At 40.0% G+C, this 14,956-nt stretch overlaps 1 long non-coding RNA gene across 2 annotated transcripts; it reads right to left on the minus strand.

Annotated features, from left to right (window-relative positions):
* Positions 1-1,504: 1,504 nt before the first annotated feature.
* Positions 1,505-14,598, minus strand: LOC117661972 (uncharacterized). Of its 2 annotated transcripts, none has more exons than XR_004590198.2 (4): positions 14,512-14,598; positions 14,139-14,173; positions 2,389-2,505; positions 1,505-1,694 (listed from the first exon to the last, which is right to left on the minus strand). It is a non-coding gene; the product is annotated as an uncharacterized LOC117661972 (long non-coding RNA). The 2 variants fall into 2 exon arrangements; XR_015731896.1 differs by having other exon boundaries at positions 14,135-14,173.
* Positions 14,599-14,956: the final 358 nt, after the last annotated feature.

The following is a 14,956-nucleotide window of genomic DNA, read 5'->3' on the forward strand; positions in this document are numbered from 1 at the left end:
AATCAGGGGTGGGTTCTACTTACTTTTACTACTGGTTCACAACAGGTTGCAGATCGCCTGTAATGACATCCGGGGCAGTGGGTGGGGGCTCTGGCCGGTTTTACTACCGGTTCTTGCAAACTGGTGCGAACCAGGGGCTATCCACCACTGCTGTAAATTGAGGAATAACTGTATGTTCTGTGCATGTATACAATTGCATAAGAAAAATGTCAACTGGAAATGCCCCAGGTGTGAAAGGGCACAAAGTGGGTATTTGTGTTTCTCTATACGTTCTTGGAAATCTGCTTCTCATTCTCTTTCTTTTGCTGACAGATCTTATGAATTTTTAGATGGTGTACAAAAAGAGGTTAAACCAATGATTAATCATCCTTCATGTATTAGGAACTCTCTCTGTCGGTTTGCTAAATAGTTCTCCGTCTATTTTTTCAGTCAGATTAGTTACTGCACCAGTAAGCAATTTCGAGACAGATAGTCAGATTCTCTCCCCTGATAACAGGGTGCTAATGGAATGAGCAAGAAAATAGAGCTGAAAGCAAATATTTTCTTCATCTCCCATAACTTTGAGTTATTGTACGGAGCAATCTTAAGTGTCTCAAATTTCCGTATGTTACTCAACTGGCTTCTTAAGCAGGTGCTACTTTTGAGAAGCCCTTTGCTTGCTTTGTCTCCCTCTGTGTGTGTTTAATTGTGCTCTCTTGCCCTTGGTGGTGTGCAAATGCATGAGCTAATCTCGAACATTCATTCTTCATTACTGTACATTTTTAGCTGAGTGGAATTTGTTTTCTTTTTGACTGGAGGGGCCGGGAGGGAATTTCCTTTATAATGTAACGTGGAGATGTATTTGGACATGAAAGGAGAAGGCAGGTAGGATTACTACCTAGAGTGTAGTAGTGAATACATTAATCTGGCACCAGAAAAGACCAAGTTCAAATCAGCTACTGTGTGACTTTGGGCCAACTGTTTTCTTTTAGTCTGGTCAATCTGTTGTGGGGGAAAATGGAGGGGAAAATGTTATCAACACCACCTTGAGTTGCTGGAGGAAAATTGTGGGATGTAATTCTAATAAATAACAGAAAGCCAATGTTTGATGCCATCCATATTGGCAATGTGGAGACGTGTTATTCTTTCTTCTGGCACATCTCTATTAGTCTCACATTTGACCTAGGAAAGCTGCCACCAAATCTACTCTGATTTATAATAATCAATCTCTCTCTGCCCATTGTAAAGTGGAACATATCAATCTGACTGGCTTCATTTGTCATCAGTATCCATCGATTTCCAGCACAGGATGAATGACTGGGGAATGAGAGGATTTAGCCCTATACCCAAGAAGGTAGCTGGCACACCAGCGTTTGCTAGAGGAAAAGTCATCCTTACTACTTGGACATCAAGAAATCAAAGCTGATTCCAGGAGCATCTACAAATTATGTACCTATTTTTTTCAGGGAGCAGGATCCTTCCAGAACCAGTTAACCTGTTGCACCAGTAAGAAACACTTCATAAGTAATCATTTAGAATTTTTTATTTGATATGGAGATGCAGTTCCATATATTACAACGAAGCAGATAGATTCCCTGAATCTATCAACAAACTGTTTATTGATCTCTTGCAAACACCATTATAGTGTTATTTGATGCAACTTTCTTGTTAGTTGTTCATTACAAATTCTCCCTGATATTTTCCAAGGGATCATCCTTTGAAGCAAAAGAGATATTTGTCTTTGTGAGAAGTATTACAAATGCTAATTAATATACTGATGTGTATTGTTATAATTTATAGGCTGATATTCTGGTTATCTGTAAATCAGTGAATACCAATCTTGCAGTAGGTTTGGCTAAGCCATGCCTATTTCATGGGCAAATCTGTGATGTGACTAAGAAATCTGCCCAGGATATATTGTTGTGTCTTTTCTAGTGATCAGAGAATGATATTATAGTCAGGAGTGTGTTTTTCTGCTGTTTGCTTTACTGAAAATGCTTGAAGATCAAACTCCAGTGACTTTGCAAGAATTACAGCATACATAAGCAGGCAAACTTAATTTAATAACAATATATGATGAAAAGATGCTCAATCAATCAATCATAACAATGACCCAATATCTACATATCTAATTCCAACAATTAAAATGCAAACTCAGACTCTATAAATTTGCCCTGTCTTAAAAATAGTGAAACAGGGTCACTCAGGAAGCAAACTTAATGTGACAATTATTTTGAAAATGAAGGCAAATATATGTGTCCCAGGATAATGTTGCAAGATCCAATCTGGGTCAGTCACCATATTTTGCACCATGATGACACTAAAGAAATTTCACATATCAGAACATAAATACAGGCAGGCACAACAGCCATCTTTAAAATAAAAATAAAATAAAATAAAAAAGAAAACCTTTTCTTGTGTTCTCTCAGCTTTTCTTCAGGCATGTTTGCTTCTTCTGTGATAGATCTTTTTCAATGACTTACTGGTGAACCTGGCTTACCAAGTAGAACATCTTGAGTTTGAAAACTGACAGAAATGTTGGAAAAAAATAACATACATTATATCTTTCCTTGAACTACCTTCTGCTGGTGTCCTGCGGACAGGAGCTAGGGCTGTAACTCTTACACCTCAAGTGATGGAAGAAATTGTTCCCTGGTGGACTTTTTAATTTAATTTTAATGTTTTTCAAAAGTCCCCCTAAATAGTACACAGCTGAGTGAAGGAAACAATAATTTCTAAATCTGTTGTGTTTGAAATCCAGGTGTTCTACATGCCAAGCAAGCATTAGAGGCACATCTGGAGCCACTGGGAAAGATCTCTATGAAAAAGCAGCCGCTGACCTTTCCTGTTTTGAGGAAAAGCTAGGAAAATGAGGCGAGGGGTTCATAGTCTCTAAAATGGCAGGAGGTTGCTTAGAATAAAATGAAGTGTAGGAGGCAAGCTGGATAGTAGGGCTACAATTGGCAGAAGCAGGAAAACCAAACTTTTAGCCCAGAGCAGGAAAATATGGGTGGAGGTGACAGTCACAAGAACAGGATTAAGGCCAGCTGGTGCACTAAGCACAGTCGAACAGTGGTGTGAGATGGAATCAAAAGTTTACCTAGAGAAACTTTCAAAACGATTTTTTAAAGTTTAAGTGACTCCCCTGCCAGATAACACATTTTTAACAATGCAGATGAAAATCAAGCATGGAGGATAAGGATAATCACAAAAAATTCAATCCCAAGTTTTGTGTGGCAGTGAGTTTAAAGGCATGATAGCTAAGGGAAAAATCTTTATAGTGCCACTCTTTCCATGGTACCCTAAACTTATTTTGCTTAGTAATAAATCCAGGGCTGACTGAAGGTGAGAAGACAATGTCCATGTACACTTACAACCAAGGCATCTTGGCAGTGCAGATTCACCCTTAATCTCTTAGCTAGAGAAAATTATAGAACTGGAATATGAAAATATTTGTGCTGTAGGAGACTTCAATGCAACTGTAGATATAAAACTTGATTATAAGAGTAGTAAAACAGGTAGAAAAGCTAGGAAAACACTCCCTAAAACCTTTTTTAAAATGATGAAAGAAACAGGAACCCTAGATCAGGGGTAAAATGCTCCCGGTTCAACCGGATCGCCTGATCTGGTAGCGATGGCGGCGGGTAGCAAACCGGTAGCAAAAATCCCTGTGGGCCCCCCCCTCATGCCCAGCTGAGTCGCACAATCATCAGAGGCTTTTTAAAAAACTTTTAAAAGCATTTTTTCTACAACCTCTTCTGACAAAAAAATGCTTTTAAAAGTAAAAAAAAAAAGCCTCTGATGATCGCTCGGCTCAGCTGGGATCGTCAGAGGCTTTTCAAAGCATTTTTTTCTGCAACCTCTTGGCCGAAGAGGTGGTAAAAAAAATGCTTTGAAAAGTCTCTGATGATCCCAGCTGAGTTGCCTGATCATCAGAGAAGCTTTTCAAAGCATTTTTAAAAAAGCCTCTCTGATGATCCCAGCTGAGTTGCAGAGGCTTTTCAAAACATTTTTTTGCAACCTCTTCAGCCAAATGCTTTGAAAAGTTTTTAAAAAAACTTACCTCCCCCACCCCACCAAGCCACGTCCACAGAACCGGTAGTAACAAAGTTTACATTTCACCCCTGCCCTAAATGTATGGAGAGAAACACACCCCAAGAAAAATCAGTACACATTCTATTCCAATAGATATAAATCTTGGTCTAGAATAGATATGGTATGGATGTCATCAGAATTGAAAACATGTGTACAAGAGATAGAAATAGAATCTAATGTCTGGGCAGATCATAATCCTGTAAAAGTTGTATCGAAAGGACAAAAAAGAAAATTGAACAAAGTACTCTAACCACTGTGCCATCACAGCTCTTAATAGTGAAGGTTTGAATCAGGGGTGAAATGCTACTGGTTCGGACCGGTTCGGCTGAACCGTTAATGATGGCAGCGGGTGGTTCAGAGAACTGGTAGCGATAGCAGCGCGAGACTCTGCCCACCCACCCAGTTGTCCTTACTTCCTGGTTTTAACCAGGAAGTAACCTGCTTTTTACCCTCTGTGCATGCGCAGAAGGGTTTGTGCAGGTGGGCGGCACATACACTTCCAAACCAGTAGGGAAAGTAAGTAGATTTCACCCCTGGTTTGAATGTGTTTGTGTGTATTCTCTTCCCACTTCACCCAAACTATAGAAGAATTCAACTAAATATTATATTTCAGTAGTGCTTTCTTTATGGTTGCAGTACAGAGATTTGGGTGAATGGTAGGCCCTTTAAGCAAAGATCTGAGGGTGGGAAAATGAGCCACCTCAAAAAAAGTTCTTCTTTATTAAAATAAACAGAATGAAAAAGACAGTTTCACAATTCAATAGGGAAAATCAATACAAAGTAGGGCTTTTTTTTTTTTTTTTTTAAAAAGAACACTGAAGTTTATTGTACAAGATTTGTAATGTTTAAATACCATGAGAACACCGGTTGCCAAATAACACCTTAAATATTTCAAATCTGCACATTATATTATAAACATTGGCAGTGATTTTCTTTGTAAATAGATTTAACCTTGAGCCTGCTGTCATTTTGTATTTTTGCACAGGAAATTAATTTTCTACATCCTCAGTGTACCCTGAGCAAAGAGAAAGTGGAAAAAGTCCAAGGGATTTCCCCAAAAGCCTCCATATAAATTTTAAAATTAAACAGATGTTACATGATTACCATTAAATCAGAGCCATAGGTTTCTAAGTTTTAAACGGTATCTGATGTTCTCAAGCAAGAGATGAAGTAGATTTTTTTTTCAATTACTAAAGATAAAAAGACCCTCTAGGATTTCATTGGATCCAAGGGTTCTTGAGTCTCAGCAAAGCTTTAAAAAAATTCAAAATAAGTTAGTGTTTCCAAATAATTACGTATTATCAGGTAGAGGGAGAATGATTTGTCACTCCATCCTTCTTAGGCAGTCAAAAGTGCAACAATAGAAGCTTTCCCATTGGTTTCAATTACCTGGGTAGTTCTTTATTTTCCCATATTTAGGCTATCCACTCTTAAGCAAATTAAGGCAGCTAAGCATGTCTTTGTGCTGTAGGCAATCATTACACACTTTGTTTTACCTTTACTGTTCCAACAGACAGTTGTTATGACTTGTATAGTAGCATTTCTACTCCATAGGGTGTTATTATATGTAGGTAGTTAAGGTGCTACTACAGCCAAATCATGCTTAGGCTAACATTTTCCTTGGCTTGACTCTGTCTGGGAGCAGGTAGATTTCTACTCTCAAATTATATTTACACCTAAAACAAACCACCCCAATGCTCCAGCCTTCGCATTTAAGGTGTTTATACACTTGATATACTGTACACATGAAGGAATGGATTCAGGCCTGAGTCTTATGTGCATTCTGTTTCTTTTTTGTTTTTAAGATGTCCATGACTTCTTGGTTGGTTAATCTGGTTTGAACATGCCAGACTTTGAAAGCTAACAAGGTTCCCGAGACCAGAAAATGAGTCCTGCTATTTCTTGCATAGCCAGAAGCAGAAAAGGAAAGTAATATTTCCCCCTGTGGTGTTCAGATGCAAGCACAAGGGACACATCCTGAGCCTTCTTTAAACTGGGAAGGCTACTAATGAAACCAGAACATATGTACTGTAGAATCAGAGATCCTTCTAAGGGGCTCACTTAGCCTTCTCACTTCGATGCTCTTCAGAGGTGGCTTTTCAATATGGCCAATGCATCTGTAATCAGAATACATTCAGAGTGTCCAGTCTGGGAAACAGTATTCTAGCTTTTCCAGTTAGTAAAAAAAGGTCACTCATTTTTTTTAATGAAGATTTTTTACTATGGAGTAAAGAAGCTGTCATGTATCTAAGATGCTTAAATCAAGTTTAGGTCTAGAGCCATGGTACCTATGGCACCTATGGAGAGAGAGCCATCTCTCTGGGCATGCCAGCCGTCACCCGTTGCTCTTCCGGGTTCCAGCCAGCAGGTCTTCATGCACGTGGGAGTGCTGGAAACTGGAAGAGCAGCCACCCGGTGTGCATGCATGTGCTGGGAAGACGATCTTCCGGTTACTGGCACACGCATGTGCACCGGCCATCTGGTCTTCCAGTTTCTGGCGAACATGCACATGCGAAGACCAGCTCACTGGTGCACTGGAAACCAGAAGATTGTCTTCCCAGCACGCGCATGCGCACCAGGCAGCTGCTCTTTTGGTTTCCAGCAGGGGTGCGTGCATGCACGCGCTCCCGTTTCGGCACTCGGTGCTGAAAAGGTTCGCCAACACTGGTCTAGAGTCTAGTTAAACTGGCCAAGTTGGGTGTCTGGCAATTTCTGCTAAGAAATTCTGGTCTAGCCAAGGAGTGTGACATCTTGGGTGCTGTTTCTGAATTGGCACAAGTACAAAAGGAAACCCATTGCACACAATTCAGGAATCTGAATGATAGCTACTAAACCCCTAGGAATTCCACTGAACAAGTAGCCAATAGGCTGTTCTAGGATCAAACTCAAATGGCTATTCAAATGGAGGACCAGAACACACTGTCCAGGTGATTGGCCCAAAGTCACCAAGCCAGCTTTCATGACTAAGATGGGACTAGAATTTCCTGTCTCTCAATTTCTTGCCAGGTGTCTTAATTACTGGATAAAAGACATGTATGAAGATATATAGTCTCCCTACATAACACAAAGTCCCTTTGTTATGGTTGAGACTATTATAACATATATTTTAATTATATTTAATTTGTATTTAATTTTTTATACAGGTAGTCCTTGAGTTACGACCACAATTGAGCCCAAAATATATGTTGCTAAGTGAAATATTTGTTATGAGAGTTTGCCCCATTTTATGACTTTCCTTGCCAGAGTTGTTAAGTGAATCATTGCATTTGTTAAGTTAGTCACACGGTTGTTTAAGAGAATCTGGATTCCCCATTGACTTTGCTTGTCAGAAGGTCGCAAAAGCTGATCACATGACCCCATGGCCCTGCAACCTTCAAATATGAACTAATTGCCAAACATCTTAATTTTGATAATGCAACCATAGAGATGCTCCAATGGTCATAAATGTGAAAAATGGTCATAAATCACTTTTTTCAGAACCTTGTAACCTTGAACGTCACTAAATGAACTGTTGTAAATCAAGGACTATCTGTATTTTATAATTTATGTATATTAATATATTGTATATAAGATAGACTACTCGCGAGACTACTGATGGATCATCTCCGTGTTCAGATCACAGGCTGGACTGAACCCCTACAACTCTCTATTGGAAGTATTTAGAAGCATATGCAGCTTTACAGTACTAAGCCTTTGCCAAAAGGAGCATTCTATTCATTTTGAACTCGACCTAAATCAAGGAAAACCAATCAATCCTGAAGTAAATAAAGATTGACTGCTCCCTTGAGGTGATGATCAGCAAGTAAAAACTCACATACTTCGGGCATTTGATGCAAAAATATTATGCTTGGCAAGACTGAGCAAAGTCATAGAACATGATAATGGATACGTTGGATGGAAGAGTTTACTAGAATGTGTCTGGAACAGCTATACGTTGCTACTAATGATAAGTTATGCATTTCTCCATAGAGTTTCTCCACAGAGTTTCTAAAAGCTTTAATAAAACAGCACAACAACAAAACATAATGAGAGGGAAAAAAAAGAAAGTACAATAATAGTAAAAATAAATGTAGGGATTGAATGAAAAGTGAAGCCTCTACCTTTACAACTTTAGTTTAAATAGAGGTAGTTTAGTACATGAATCAGGAAAACAATCTTTGAAATGAGCTCTTTGGTTATTTTTATTCATTTCTTCACATACTGTTATAATCACAATTTACTATACATTTGCCAATAATGGAAAAGCTTTTTAAACCATCATAAAGAACTCTACAGTTTGTCTGGAATGTAGCATTCAGTGTTGATACCAGATTTAAGGAAATCCGTGTGAATAACACTTATCTGCATCAGGGACGGGCTTCAAAACCCGTTTCTACGAGTTTGCTCACAGGCGCGGGCGCACTTGTGCACTTGCGCAATGCTTCTGCGCATGCACAGAAGCGCCTGGACGAGTGGGCAGAGCCTCCCGCCACTGCCGCTAGCAGCTGAACCGGTAGCAACCCACCACTGATCTGCATATATAAAACTATAGATACGTCCATTTCTTTTTAAGTGAACTAACATTTTGTATATGGGTCATAAGAATGAGCCCATATTTTGTCAGCACTAACAGTGTTTAGAGAAATTCCTTGCCTGACAATTGCTGGCAAATTTCAACTCTTCAGTGTTTTCATCTTGGCCATCAGCATGCAAGGAAGCCATTTTGAATAAACCTTCCAGAACAGCATTGGAGAACATCAATAACATGTATAGCTGTGAAATGCCAAAGTTGGAAGCAATTTCTCTTTGAACAATTGTCCTTAATCAGTACATCAACCTTTCTCCAGTGAAACTCATTGGTTGCTGTCATAGGTTGCCCACTTTGATCTTGATCACATGAAGCAACTCTTTCTGCTCTTCCCAATTAACCATCTTTACATTTTTTTGGCCCAGAAATGCACAATACTCTGGTGAATACAGTAAACAGCCTACAGTTTGTAATGAATTTCAACTGGGGAGATTCATTCAGCATTGACAAATCCAGCCCTGGCACAGTGCTTAAAGTGTGCAGACAAATACAGCAAGCTTCCATTTCATAAATAATAGCAAGGCAACCTTTCTTCAAGTCAAATTCCTGCCAGTTGAAGTGAAAAACATAAGTTAAAGAACACACAGAGAGCTTTTAGAGCTGTTGGTCACTTAAACCATTGGAGGCATTACCTTTCATTCAGCTCTTACATGTACAGGATTCCTTAGATAAATATATTCAAAATTATTTTGCACAATGGTATCAATAAAGGTTGACCTTACTTCATTGTCATTGTGTACACATAATACATGGCTGTAAGCTCCTCACTCATAAATCCTAATTAACATCAGTTCTTCCATCCTCTGTGTAATTGGGGTCATGTATTTGTCTTTCAAATATTGAAAGACTAATATGTTTGCAAAAGAAAGGGCATAGAGAATCCATTTCTTTTGTCCAGTTCATTTCTACCCAAAAGATTAAATCTTGTTTCAAAGTCAAATTAATAGACACAATTACTTCTTCCCATAACATAAGAACTGTAGAACATAACAAAAACATGTTTTAATTGTTCCCACTGCATCTTCAGCAACATAATGATTTACTCAGTTACTCATTTCTCATTTACTCTATGAAAGCAATCAAGTCCAATACATTCAATTTCTTTTGTTGTTCAACAAGCTGTGCTCTAAAGTCTACTGCAATGTTTACTACTGACGTTAAGACTCCTATTATTTAGATAAAATGATAGTCTGAATGGAGTAAGGTTTTTGTCTCTGTTCTACCAGGAGCTGAACTCAGCTTGACGGGGATACCCAAGGAATAAAATTTATCATCAGAGAAAAATGGAGGTAGAAGAAGTTGTGAATGCGCCAACACTGCAAATTTTTAAGAAGATGTTGGATAACCATTTGTCTGAAGTGGTGTAGGGTTTCCTGCCTGGGCAGGGGGTTGGACTAGAAGACCTCCAAGGTCCCTTGCAACTCTGTTATTCTATTCTATTCTATTCTATTCTATTCTATTCTATTCTATTCTATTCTATTCTATTCTATTCTATTCTATTCTATTCCATTCCATTCCATTCCATTCTATTCTAAAAAGAAGCTCTGGGCCAAAATGGTTAGAGGACAGGGGGCATCCAACTTTCCAACCTTTTACTTCTCCTCTAAAAATGATCTCCATCCTGAGAATAATCTTAGACAAGGAATATTAAATTAGATTGAAATGTTGGGCTGTTACAAAAACAACAACCCTGTTGGATGGTTTCAAAATCCTATCAAGTCCTAATCGGAACATTGAGACCCCAAGCTTTACTCTTTGTCCAGGAACTGATATTTAATAATATTAGTTATTATTTAATGATTAAATATTAAATATTATGTAATAATAATAATATACTATTTTGAAACACTGTCTAGTACCAAGCAGCTAGAAACAGACTGCACTAATTTACACTACAGGTTCATCTCCATCCATCCGGTGTTCAACAAGGTAAGGATAGCATGCAGTCCAGGGGTGGGTTCTAAAATTTTTTACTACCGGTTCTGTGGGCGTGGCTTATTTTGTGGGCATGGTTTGATGGTCATGTGACAATTCTTTAGGATTTATCAGAGGTACTGGTCTACCAGGCTTTTAACTGCTTGCAGAGCTGTACCGGTCTACCCATTTGTTCTTGGAGCGTTCCGGTGTACCCATTTGTTTTTGGAGGCACCGGTCTACCACCACACTGCCTTTTAACACTGATCAGCTGCAGCAGCAGCATACTTTATTGCTGTCATAGACCAAAAAAAACCAAAACATCCAGGACACATAGCTGGCACATGACCAGACTGAAGTGCAGTACGGCAACAAGATCAGTGGTGGAAACCACTCCGTCAGACTCACAGTTCATGTATTTTAAATTTTTAGCTCCAATCTATATGGACTATAGTCAATTAAAATTGTACATAGGTAGAAAATACTATATTGCAATTTGCATAAAATCCACACATCGGCACTTTATACAACCACCAGCTAACTCAACCGCTAGCGATCAATAAAGCTAACCTCAGTCAGTGGGTCCAGCCCATCCCTTCCCCCGGCTCTTGCATCCCAAGACTGCAGCAAAATTTTTTGCTACCTTTAGTGTAATCTTAGAATCAGTATCTTGGAGTAAGAAACGAAGACTAAGATTTTCAGATAATCCAGGAAATCTTTGGCAAATGGGAGAGATAAATTCTGACCTTACCTCCCGATAATGGGGGCATGTAAATACAATGTGAGCCAACGATTCTGGAGATCGGCCATCACATGAACAGTGGGTGGATTTCACCCCCCCGAGCACCTGCTATCTAGGACATTCGAGGGGATCACATTAAAACGTACCTTTAAAAAGGCCAACCTATATTTAACAAAGGATAGCGTCGAGAGATATTTGGGGGGGGTGCATTCGGGGAATAATACCAAGAGAAAATGGAGAACATACTCCCGCACCAAGTGCCAGATTCTGTTGTCTTTCAATATTATCCAATTGCTGAAATATCAGCGATTTGGCTGCATCTGGGCCAAGCATAAGGGCTTCAATAGGGGGAATACCTTTCTTCATAAATTTGGTGTGAATATTGCGAGCCCAAGGACTGTGGAAGTCGTCCCGCCATAAGCACTGGCCTAAATAGTTGTCTGAAAGTCTGACCCACAGGGTCAGCCAGTAACCAATAGCACACTTCCACAGAACAGTAGCGAAAGATGGTATGCCCAGTTCCAAGCGGATTGACTGATCAGCTGTAGGGCAGCCCTTTGAAACCCTGAGTTTAAACAGTTTTTTTTCTTCTAGCCGATCAGCTGGGACTCGGGAGGCAGCGAATAGATTGGGGGCGGAGCCAAATAAAAGGTAAAAATAACGCGGGGGCGAGCAGCTCCCAAACAAAGAGAACCGGTTCGGTGACGTCATATTGTCACCGCTACCGGCTTGGCCGAACCATGCTGAACCGGGAGGAACCCATCACTGATGCAGTCTCTTGATCAACTACAGCCATAAGTATCATCTCTTTTCTCCTGTGACCTGCATATCTTTCTTCTCTTTCCACATGATGCAGGTCCATGTATGTGTGTGCACTTTCTTCCTAGGTAGTCTACTCAGGGTATATGTACATCTAAATAGATAAATATTGTCTGTTTCTATGTAGGTCTGCATTGTCATATTTTTATTACATGCTGCATGAACCTAAGTTTGTATGTGCCTACTTTTTCCCAGGGATTGTGCTAGTGTTTTGCTTGTGGGTCGGTATGTACACACCTCATGGTGTTAATGTGTGTCTTTATACATGTTGTGGTCCACCAGCAGCCTGAGGAGCTGGCAGTGGAGTCAGACAGCGATGAGGCTGAGGAAGAACATGGGCCAGTCCTGGAGACTGGGGAAGGCCCAAATGAGGGCTCTGCGTCGGAGGCAGAGATGGAGCCAGGGCCATTGGGGAGTGATACGCGGACTTCGGAGACTCCAGAGCAGGGGTGAAATGTAAAATTTGTTACTACCGGTTCTGTGGGTGTGGCTTGGTGTGGGGGTAATGCAACTGGGTGGATGTGGCCAACTTTTTTTAAAAAAAACTTTTCAAAGCATTTTTTCTGCAAATGCAAAAAAATGCTTTGAAAAGTCTCTGCCGATCAGGCAACACAGCTGGGATCGTCAGAGCCTTTTCAAAGCATTTTTTTTAACCACCTCTTCCCTGGAAGAGGTTGCAGAAAAAAATGCTTTAAAAGTCTCTGTGATGATCCCAGCTGAGTTGCCTGATCGTCAGAGAGACTTTTAAAGCATTTTTTTTCTGCAACCTCTTCCGGGGAAGAGGTGGTTAAAAAATGCTTTGAAAAGGCTCTGATGATCCCAGCTGAGCTGTGCGATCATCAGAGGCTTTTTTTTTTTTACTTTTAAAAGCATTTTTTCGGTGGAAGTAGAAAAAATGCTTTTAAAAGTAAAAAAAAAAAGCCTCTGATGATCATGCGGCTCAGCTGGGCATGGTGGTGGTGGGGGGAATGCAGGGATTTTTGCTACCGGTTCTCCGAACCACCTGTCGCCATTGCTATCGGATCGGGCGATCCGGTCCGAACCGGGAGCATTTCATCCCTGCCCCAGAGGCTGACAGTAGAGAGGCAGAGGAACAGGAGGAGCCTGTTCCTAGTGCATGTATGAGAAGAGCTGCCAGAAGGCAGGAGCAGCTAAAGCAGAGAGGACGACTCAGGAGTAGGGCCAAGAGATGATTGGTCCAGTGGTGAAATCTAAAATTTGTTACTGCTGGTTCTGAGGGCATGGCTTAGTGGGGGGGTAATGTGACTGGGTGGGCGTGGCCAATTTTTTTTTACTTTTAAAACCATTTTTTACATGTAAAACCATGTAAAAATTGCTTTCAAAAGGCTCTGACGATCCCAGCTGAGTTGCCTGATTGTCAGAGGGTTTTTAAAAAATCCTCTGCCGATCAGGCAACTCAACTGAGATCGTCAGAGCTTGGATCGTCAGAGCCATTTAAAAGAAAAAACTGTAGCCATCCATGATTTTATTCATGTTTAACTTGCTTGCTTTTATTTCTTGTACTTTTTTGTGTATGGCTTAAATTGTAAACCTGGACTCCTCTTTTCAAACAGAAATGCAGCATATGAATCAATTTTTTAAAAAAACAACAACCCCTATGATTAATTTTATGTTGTGGTTGGACAAACAATAGTAATATAAGACGATTTATCTTAAATATTGCAGTATTGGCAGACTATCTTAACCAGACAATGCTCAGGAGGAATTCTGACGGAATTGTTCGTGAAGAGCAGATTTCACAGTGAATACAAGGCAATTAAATAAAACGTATTTTCTGCAATTAGGAATGGATTCCCAGGTTTTTCCCAAGAAAGAGGCTTGGTTCTCATAAGCAGAGTAAACAATGTGGCTCCAGGGCAACCGACAGCCCTTGAAAACCTTCCAAAAATCAGGGTGCAGCCCCCAAATCTTCCCAAAGTTGTTAGCAACTTGTAGTTTTAATGTGACAGAAATGGAAAATGATTAAATAGATGACTGGAAAGTAATCATATACTTACATACCCATCATGCTATTCCCTAATGGGTTAAACTGTGCTCTGCAAAGTACAGAAAATAAATATGAAATAGTAAGACAAGGACATTACGGGATGAGTAAGCCAAAGAAAAGGATATAACAGTTGATTCTAGTTTATACTAATACCATTTGCTAGGCCTCTCCATAGCTTTCTCCCCTTGCAAAGCAACCCTGGCTCTACCATTCCGTTTCTTACGTTGCCTTTTCTTCTTCAAGCTTATCATATCTCTCATTTGGTGGATCTCATTAACTTTTTCAAACCATGTTAATCCTGCTAGGCAGTCCAGACAAGAAGCACAATCTGGTTTACTAGCTCTTTACTGTGCATTCTTTTTTTACATATGGGGCCAGGCTACCTACCAAATCATCTTTGTTCCATTACATTGATCCACCCAACTTGGTCAGGCAGGGAAGGTATGTTGCAGACCCTGCTAAAGAACTCCGACTGGCAGGATTCAAGAAAAGAGCCTTGTCTACCGTTGCCCCCACTTTGCAGAATGCACCCCCCCCCGAGGTAAGTCAGCCTCCACTCTCTTGGCCTTCTGAAAAGGAATCAAAACATGGCTCTCAGGCCTTGCATGGGGAGCCCAGAGGAGCATACAGTCATAGGGCTGGCTGGTGCCCTGGGAGTCCTCACCATGCCTTTTAATTAATTTTAACAATGTCTAATCATTCTGGACTCTTTCTAACTTTATTTAATTTTTATATACTGTTTTTATATTTTAACATTTTATTATATACTGCCCAGAGTCCCTCTCTGAGGGAGATGCACTGTTCAAAAATATGTTGAATAAATAAATAATCT

The sequence above is a fragment of the Pantherophis guttatus genome, chromosome 2, assembly GCF_059756535.1.
Source record: "Pantherophis guttatus breed Tessera chromosome 2, ASM5975653v1, whole genome shotgun sequence".
Lineage (NCBI taxonomy): Eukaryota > Metazoa > Chordata > Lepidosauria > Squamata > Colubridae > Pantherophis > Pantherophis guttatus.